The following is a 9,696-nucleotide window of genomic DNA, read 5'->3' as shown; positions in this document are numbered from 1 at the left end:
GTTTGTGGTGCAACAGCACATCATGGCAGTAGTGCACATCAAAACCATTCTTCTCACAGTAGAGAAAAAAGAGGACAGTCCCACAGTGTCTTTCCTCCCAATGTCTTAAACCCCCTCTAGACCCCATCTCAATGGTTGCCCCCATCTCCCAACAAAGTCACTCTGAGGAATAGCCCTTTAACCTATAGGTCTTTGAGGAATATTCCAAGTCCAAAGTAGATCAGACTTCTAACTGAAGATGACAAATGGGATGAGGTGTCACTCCCATAATTACGCCACCTAATGTAATTCTTTACCAGAAGACTAGGACGAGAGCCGCTCCTGAGGGGCTGATGAGGTAGGCAGCCATACAGAAAAAACACGAATGGCAAAGGATTGTGGGACTCCTCCAAAACCTGAGGCTGCCAACAGTCAAGAAAAAGTTGGGGGTCATCAAACATACATCCACTCACACAGCCTCAGAACATGTCTGCCAACAACCTGAATCCTTTAGGAAGCAGATTATTCATCAGTCACTTCCAGATGAAAGCCAGCCTTGCCCAACATTTTGATTGCAGTCGTATGAGACCTTGAACACAGGATCCAACTAAGCTGGGCTTGGACTCCTCCTGAGCATAGAAACTCAGAGGTAATAAGTGTGGTTTTAGGCCAATAAATATGTAGTCATTCGTTACACAGCAAGAAGAAACTAACATAAGGGTGTTGAGATTTTAATCCTAAATCTCACAGAATCTGTGGAAGTGGACACCCAACCCAAGTCTGTCATCAAGGCCATGGTCTATCCATCTGCTCCTAGGAGGTATTTTTAACATTGTTTTAGGCCCAAGCCCAGATTCTAATATATTACTAATTTAAATTCCCCTCATTACTTACACCAAAGGTTCCCCCTACCTAAGTCACCTAGCAGATCACAAAACTTTTTTGTGCATAGAGTTGCATAACAGGAACAATGGCATGAGTTCATCTTGGGCCCCATTTGAAAAGTTTCAGGGATGACTGGCCTTGGAAGAAACTTGAAGGTGTGTGTCTCCCACCTGTATTTACTGCGCCCCCACCTACAGGTATGGTGTGGACGCTTATCCACTCAGTGACCTGGCAGCACGGAGATGGCAGCATTTTGCTTTCAATGAATTGCTGCTGGTAGCACTGATAGAACACCTTGCACTACTGATCAGAATGATCAATCTAGTACTGAGCTCCCAGAATTCTTTGACATTATCAATTCAAAATAAGTATGGCATTTAGATATGGTGTTGCACGCTTCTGTTATTCTCCTGTGAAGTCATTGTAAACTACATGAATCAATCTACTATCACACTTGTCTGGGGAGAAAGCTCGGTGGTCTAAGCACCTGCCTGGCAAGCATAAGGACCCAGGGTCAACCCCCAGTGCTGCATACGGTGCAGCTCCAGAACCCTAGTTCACTGAGCCAGCCACTGAAACCGGGTGTAGCAGCTCATGCTTGTCATCCCAGTGCTGGGGAGGCTGAGACAGGAGGATCACTACCTGAGCTGCATAGAGAGATCCAGTACCAAATAAATAAATAATACTTTTTCTCATTTATGTATTTGGTACAGGGTCTCACTATGCACCTTGGACTTGCAGTGCTCCTCCTGTTTTCAGCCTCCCCAGCGCAGGGATTACAGACATGTGCTATCATGCCTGGGCTCCATCGCTGGCTCAGTGCACCCTGGAGGGTGAGGCTGGCTTGGCATGTGGGACAGGGGATTGAACCCTGGTCCCTGCACTTGCCAAAGCAGACGCTTAGTCTGCTGAGCTATCTCACCAGCCAATAAAAGATTTTAAAAATCTGTGTATCACACTACAGGCTAAATGTATTTGCAAAAGATGAAAATATTTCTCATACACCCTAGAGACATAAAACTGCTAGTAGTTTATTTATCCAAAATCAGTAACGAGTTTTTAGAAATTTCTTTTTTGACAATAAGCTTTCATTAAAATATTTTTATTTTATATATCCTCCTATAAAAGTAAATGGAAGCCAGGTGCACCGTCACATGCCTGTAATACCAGCTTCTTGGAAGGTTAAGGCTGGTGAACTGCAAATTCAAGATCAGCCTAGGTGGTTTAGGGTGACCCTATCTCAAAAAATAAAAAAAATAAAAAATAAAATATATATGAATTGAAAAATCAATAAGCAGGGCTGGGGAGACAGCTCAGAGGCATAAGCACCTACCTGGCATGCTCAAGGTCCAAAATTCAATCCCCAGCCCCTCATGCCTTGCCAGCCCTGGAAACCTGAGTGCACTGTGTAGGCCCCACTTGTGGTGGCACACGCCCGTAATCCCAGCACTCAGGAGGTCGAGATAGGAGGATCCCTACAAGTTCAAGATTAGCCTGGAGGCTACAGAAGTGAGCACAAGGCTGGCTGAACTGCATAGCCAAATCCTATCTTTAAAAATATCAAGGACCAGAGAGATAGCTCAGCAGAACAAGTGCCTGCCTGACAAGCACAGGATCCTGAGTTCAATCCCTGGTAAAAAATAAATAAATAAATAAAAAAAAAAAAAAAAGAAAAAAAAAAAAAAAAAAAGAAAGAAAGAAAGAAATGTAGGTAACATTTTGTCATTAGTCCAAGCACAGCTGGAAGGATTTAAAGAAGCAAATGTTTAAAATGACAAAATTAAGCAAGCAGGGCTCTGTTCACAGAATATGTGTATTGTTCACATAGTCACTTAATCCAAGTCCTCTTTATCATATACCCACCCAGTTCAGAAACTTACTATGCAGCTGGTAGGAATACAAAAGAAATGCAAGTGAGCTCTAATCTATTAGGCTCATTCAAGCACTGAGAGCTGTTCATCCTTGTACATATGCTATCAGCGATCACATGCACAGCAAGGAAGTCTGGGAGGATGTATATCCCCAAGTTACCAGGGCTACAGTGTGATCGCCTGGCTACCTCTAGGTATGAGATTATATGTGATTTTGAAAAATTATTTGTATTTCCTAAATAAAAATAGGTCTTATAAAAATCATGCATGGTATTAAAGATTTGGTGGGTTCTGAACATAATACCCCAAAGGAAGAGGCTTTGTCATGTTGAGTACTTTGAACTGCCTTTCTAAAGCAGATCATGCAACAAAAATTCCTCTTCCCTAAGAAGGTGGAGTGGCTCAGAGAAACTAGCACTCCTCTCCCCTGAAGCAAGCCATGAAACCTGGAGCATTCACTACCTCCCACAAAAGCAAACCAGAAGACCTTTACCTCAGAAGGGGCCTGCCCAATACCAAGGGGGTAAAAGATGGTATGCACATGGAGACACCAGGATGAATCTGAACAAACTGGCTCTGTGAAGTTGGCCCCAGTTCATCCCCATCAGATCATACCCCTGTTTCCAATATATTTCTACAAAACTGTCCATTCCTCATCGAAAACAAATATAGTTTTCCCTGAATCTCTGGGTCTTTCCTTCCAAAGGTTCTTGTGCCATGTAAAATTTCACAAAAATATATTTGATATGCTTTTTCCTTGCTAATCTGTCTTTCATTATGGAAGATCTGGTTGTGGATTTTGAAGTAAAAAAAAAAAAAAAAAAAGGTGAGCCTTTTCAATCCTGCAATACCTTTTAAACAAGTAGGTCAACATCAACTGAATAATCCACCAGCACACTGAGGCACCTTTTTCTTGGAGCAAAGAACTGACTATGGAATACTAAAGAATATTTGTAGTTGCTATTTTTTTTTTTAAATTACTTGTTAAAATCTAGCAGCATCCACGATAGCATATAAGGGCTCTTTCATTATTGTCACTTAGCAGATGTTTAGGTTTTTTTGTCTTTGTTTTTGCTTCGAGAAAAAATTTCAAAACTTTCAAGGCAGAACAGGTCCTGAAACATCTGATGATACTGGAGCACCTTTGAATCAGTTTGCAGAAAATGACTCCTGGGGATCCTGCAGAGGGAGCTCAGCAAATGGGGAACCGGAGGGACCACCTGGCAGCAGGGCTCAGGCGGAGATGGGGAAGACACAGAACTACCACTAAAAACTGGGAAAAAAGCGCAGTATAAAAAACACAAGAGCATACATGTAAAACTTTCCCTAAATTACTTTCTCTGCTACCCATATGTGAAATATAGAGAAGGGTGTGGTGGTTAATTTTAATCCTGTCATTACAATTGGCTTGGGAGCCGCCAAGGAGTTAGCAGACTTCTGGGTATGTCTGTGTGGGTTCCGTTTCTGGCCTCTCCCCCTTCCTCTCCTGTACTACGCTCTGCTTCCCTGAAGCCATGAATTCAACAGCTTTCCTCCCGCATGCTCTCCCATCGTGATGCTTCTGTCTGGCACCCAGCTGACCATGGACTGAACCCCCTGAAACTGAACCAAACTGGACCTCTCCTCCTTTAACTTGTGGATGGGCATACTGTCTCAGGGACAGAAAAACTGATACAAAAGGAATGCTTGCACCACAACATTTTCATGAGAAGAAACAGGACTTTGACCCCTCTTCCTAAGGGTTCAGTTCTGTTCTGCCTCACGTGTCACTGGCCACATGTGCCCATGCTGAACACTTCATTCTGGAACCTCTGAGTAGGATAACGTCACAGTTAACTTGATAGGCTTGAGAAATACCTAGGACATGGGGAAAACACAATTTCTGGTGTGTTTGTGTGGGTATGTGCAGAGAACTGGCACGTGGGACAGCAGCTGAAGAGACCTGCTCCAAATGTGAGTGGCAGTGTCCAACTGGCTCAAGGCTGGAATAGACAGGAAAGTGGAAAAATAAGCCACTGGGGCACTGGTTCAAACTCTGCCTCAGAGGTCTACCACACACTCCACCTGCTGTCCTGCCTCACCACAGCTGAGAGGAAATGGAGCCAACTGGTCACGCACCTGAGACCAGGAGCCAAAATAAATCTTTCCCCTTTCAAAAGCTGACTTTTCTCAAATACCTGACAGGAACGAAAAGCTGAACAGAGCTGGCTTAAGCCATACAGGGTTTTCTCCCTGTGAACACAGGTTAGAAAGGTTTTTGGTATGTTGACTTTGATACACTAGGTTAAATGTCCTTCAAACTCAATCTCTCACTGATCGAGGCTGGGTGGGCTCTTTGTGGCGCAGTTACATGGCTTCCTGTTCCTACAGGGAGGGATCACATCTCTCGTTCACCACTGATGAGCAGCTAGAGATGATGCCTAGCACACCAGAGGCTCAGTGAGCAGCTGGCAAACGATGCAACGAAGGGGCGAAGGGACACAAGTGCTCTCTGGTCACACTGGACACCTTTCATCTTCGACATCAACGGCCTCATCTTATCCTTCCTACCTCTGCTCCGCCACACAAAACCAGACTGATCTTTCCTAAAAACAAATCAGGCTCTAAAATTAGATGACAATTACATACCTTTCAAATGTGTTATCCTAAAAACTCACAAACTTCAGGCTTCAAATGGTTGAGTTTTATAGTACATGATTGCACCTCAGTAAGGTTACTAAAAGTTATATTATTTCCACATTTAAACCCCTCTACTGGTTCCTTTTTTTCAGTTAAAATTCGCTAGACAACTTACTGTGACCTGCAGAATTCTACCTTTCCTATGGACTTGGCTAACTCTCTGCCCAACCTCATCTCCTACCAGGCAACCTCATGGCTTAATTTTCTGTTAATACCTGAAGCTGCCAGTTTGGGGCTGCCTTAAAATATGTCACTTTCTCTTAGTCCCGCCCACGGTGTTCTACTCCATAATCTTTTGAATAATGGCTCAGATCTCAGCTCAGTGCCATGGTAATGGTTTGATATAGTTTAAGTGCATCCTCCAAAGAGTGATAAAGTATTAGAAGCCTGCACCTCAGGTGTGAGGTTGGGAAGCAGGCTCTTTAAGAGGTGGAGCTTAGTGAGAGGGCCTTAGGTCAGCTGTGCCCCTGGAAGGGACTGTGGGACCCCGGCTCTCTTGGCTTCCTGTTTAACATACTGGCTCCCTCTCTGAAGTGATCCACCATTACCATCTGCCATGAGGCGAGGCAGCCAAAGGGTATCTACTCTTGCCAGACCTCAGACCATATTGGTTGGATTTCAGCCTCTCAAACTGCAAGCTTTTTTCATAAGCAGCCTACTTCAGATGTGGGAGACCAGCCAGGAAATTGAAAGCTTAACTGGCCTCTTCTGTGAAAGGCAGCCTGTGTGTGTACCAACACTGCGGGAAAAAGTAAAAACAGCTCAGATTCTATAGCGTACCCGAACAAGTATCAAGGATAGTGGGAGACAGATGAATCCTATTTTGCTGTTTGGTCCCCTGTATGACTGAACAAAGCCAAGGTGTGCTGGTCACTCGCAGCTCTTCGTTGCAAGGAGGCACGAGGCCCCTGGCCTTCCATACCTCAACCTGATCCTGTGTCTCTTTCATCTTCGTCAGCCCTTGGTCAGGTTCAAGCAGGTAGGTTGGCCTTCTACACGATGTTTGCTTATACTGAGGAGAAACCGACTGTTCTCTCCATCTTCCTGCTGTCACAGATGTTATTGTGAATTACCACTTCAGACCTCCACTACGACAAGCACTTGTCTACAGTTTCATCACTTGTACATGCTGAGGCCAGTCTTGTTTATTCCTGAAGGGCACCTCAAAGGTACTAAAAACTGCATGTAAAATGTTGCTTGGTTTCTGCACATTATTCTGTCAAGTTCTTCAGGAAAAAGCTGACATTTACATTATCTTTTTTTTTTACATTTATTTATTGTGTGTGTGATTTATTTAGTGTGTGTGTGGCTAGCTCAGCCCACCAGGGGGCGGGGCTGGCTGGCATGTGGTGCAGGGGATTGAACCGCGGTCCCTGTGCTTTGCTTAGCTTAGCTTGTTCTAAGTAGGTGCTTTAGACCACTGAGCCATCTCACCAGCCCCTACATTATCTTTATAAGAAAAGTTTTTGTGGGTAAAAAAAAACCCTGTGTTTTGATTTTCACATTGTCACCAGGCACAGCAAGGTTTGCAAGCTTCTATCTGGTTCCACAGAAGCGCTGATAGTCTACTGTGTAAGCTGTGTCACAATGGCTGGACGCATGTCGTAATGCCGAAGCTTCACTCACGTTGCTGGGGAGTGGGGAGGGGTGAGAGCTGTTCTTCCCAATGAGACTACTACTAATAGTACTTGCAGAACACCATTCTGAAGGATATGAATATCTACAGAACAGATCTGGGCCCTGATGTATTTCCTCCTCCTTTCCTTTTCTCCTTCAAACTCTGAAAGCCAAGGAGATATATATTGCCCCCCCCCCCCACCCGCCCCAGGGATCAAACTCAGGCCCTTATGCTTGTCTGCCAGGTACTTATACCACTGAGCTATCTCCCCAGCCCCAACCAAGGTAATATTTATAAAATACACACTTCATCAGAAAGTTTTCCTGGCCTGGAGATACAGCTCAATAGCACAGAACCTGAGCCAGTAAGACAGCTCAGCAGAGTAAAGCGCCTGCTCAGGGAAGCTTAGGCAAGCATAGGGACCAGCACCATATGCCACGCTAGCCCTGCCCCCTATGTAGCTTGGACTCGTAGTGATCCTCCTGTTTCAGCCTCCCAGGGCAGGGATTACAGGCATGCACCACCATGCCTGGTCTTGGTGGCCAGCTCAGCACGCTCAGAGCAGGACCAGCACAGCCTGTGGTACCAGGGATCCAACCTGGTCCTTGCACTTGCCTAGGGAGGCACACACTAGTGAGCTATCTCCACAGTGCCTCTGTTTTTTGTTGTTTTGTTTGTTTTTTAAAGGAACTATCAGTGTGGAAGACTTTAAAAATTTACTTTCCATCTACACCTAGTGGCACATGCATGTAATTCCTGTAGAAGGCTGAGGCAGGAGGACTGCAAATGCAAGGCCAGCCTGGACCTTTGGTAAGACTGTCTCAAAAAATTGAAAGGGTTAGAAATGCAGCCTACAGTATGCCTAATATTACCTTGTCCCAATATATAATGCAATAATTTGTCGAAAGTCTTTGGGAAGCTCAAAGATCTAGATGTTCAAGTATCTTAATTTCAAAAATTACACCCTTATATTAAGTAGCTATGCATTTGATCTTTAGAGATGTCTATCAGCTAACTAGTTTAATGAGTTCTGATGTATAAACCTTAGTGGAAATGCAATCTGTCCACTGACAGAATTCTGCTGATTGCTTTATATAAGAATCCTTAAGCTTATTCACTATCCATACTTTATTGCTATTTTTAACTGTAATTTAAAACCAAGCAATAACCTAAATTATTTTCCACATCCATCTTTGCCAGTCCCTATTCTTGCACTGTTCTACCTCTTGCCACTAAAAAACAACTCATTTCCCATATCAGTTGTAACTCATCAGCTGCAGCCCAATTATTCTTTATCAAACTGAACAGCTGCTAGAAATAGCACCAGTTCACAAACTGATTTTCCTAACAGGCCTCTGAAGGGATCCTAGATCTCAAATGCACCTCTGAAATATAATTTACTAATTTAAAATACACATGCGCAGTTAAGTCATGAGACACAGAAGGCATACGGACATTCCCATACTCTATTACACGTAATAAAGAATCCCGCAGCATTCCATGTACCACATGTGAGTCAGTAAGCCAGGAATGACAATGTCCTCCCACAGGGGCTTCACTAAGTGCACCGGCATATCAACTTTGGTTTGGGCACCACCTAATGGCAGCAAATGTTTTATAAAATCCTGTTTTGTTTCCCGGGGCTTGCTAAATTTTTATTTTCACTTATATTGATTTGGAAAGTATCTGTTAATTCTTGGCCTGTATTATTAAAGTTCTTAGTTCACCGAAAAAGATTAAATCCCTTTCAATCCCCGGTTCCAAAAAAAAAAAAAAAAAGATTAAATCCCCTTTCTGTATCTACTTTGGAACAATAAATCTATACAGTAAGAAAATGTACCAATGAAATGAATAAAAATCTGTTATAATATTAACTAAGCAAATTTAGCCTTATAATTAAGAAACACATTTTAACTGAATCAGCTTAACTACTTAAAGAGTTCGGTTAGACATGGTGGATACTGTAACCTCAGCACTTGGGGGACTACAGCAGGAGGATCACAAGCCCAGCCCGGTCTATGAAATGAGTTCAAGCCCAGGCTGGATGAATAGTGAGATGCTGTCTATTAATAAATAAACAAACTCAAATTTCTATATTCAATTACCTGTCACAAAGAAAATACTACATATTCCAAACAACATGATGGTGTTTATTAGAAGTAATCTAACATATCTAATCACTTGCTAGAATCAATTCTGAATGCATAGTCAAATACACTTTTAACTAAACCATTTAAAAATTCTTTAAGAGGTTCTTACCTGAACGCAATGTCTGATCTGTGATTCAACAAAGAAGTAAAGGGGCAGCAAGATAGCACAACAGACTAAGCACCTGCTTAGGCAAGTACAGGGACCAGGATTCAATCCCTCTCACCACATGCCACAACAGCCACTGAGACCAGGAGTGGTGGCGCATGTCTGTAATCCCATAGCTGGGGAGGCTGAAAACAGGAGGATCACTATGAGTCCAAGCTGAATAGTGAGACCCTGAACCAAATACATTGGAAAAAAAAAAGGGGGGGGGGAGTAAAATATATGGATAATATAGGACAGATAGCCAGTGTTTTAAGAAAAGATATTTATTATTTACACCACTGAAATAGTCCCGTAAGAACAATATACACCGTGTTTATTTGAAAGGATCAACTCCTTTCAAATATAAGA

This window comes from Octodon degus, unplaced genomic scaffold (assembly GCF_000260255.1).
Source record: "Octodon degus isolate 3935 unplaced genomic scaffold, OctDeg1.0 scaffold00029, whole genome shotgun sequence".
NCBI classification, from domain to species: Eukaryota; Metazoa; Chordata; class Mammalia; order Rodentia; family Octodontidae; genus Octodon; species Octodon degus.
The sequence above is the reverse complement of the archived record's forward strand: the minus strand, read 5'-3'. Positions refer to the sequence as shown.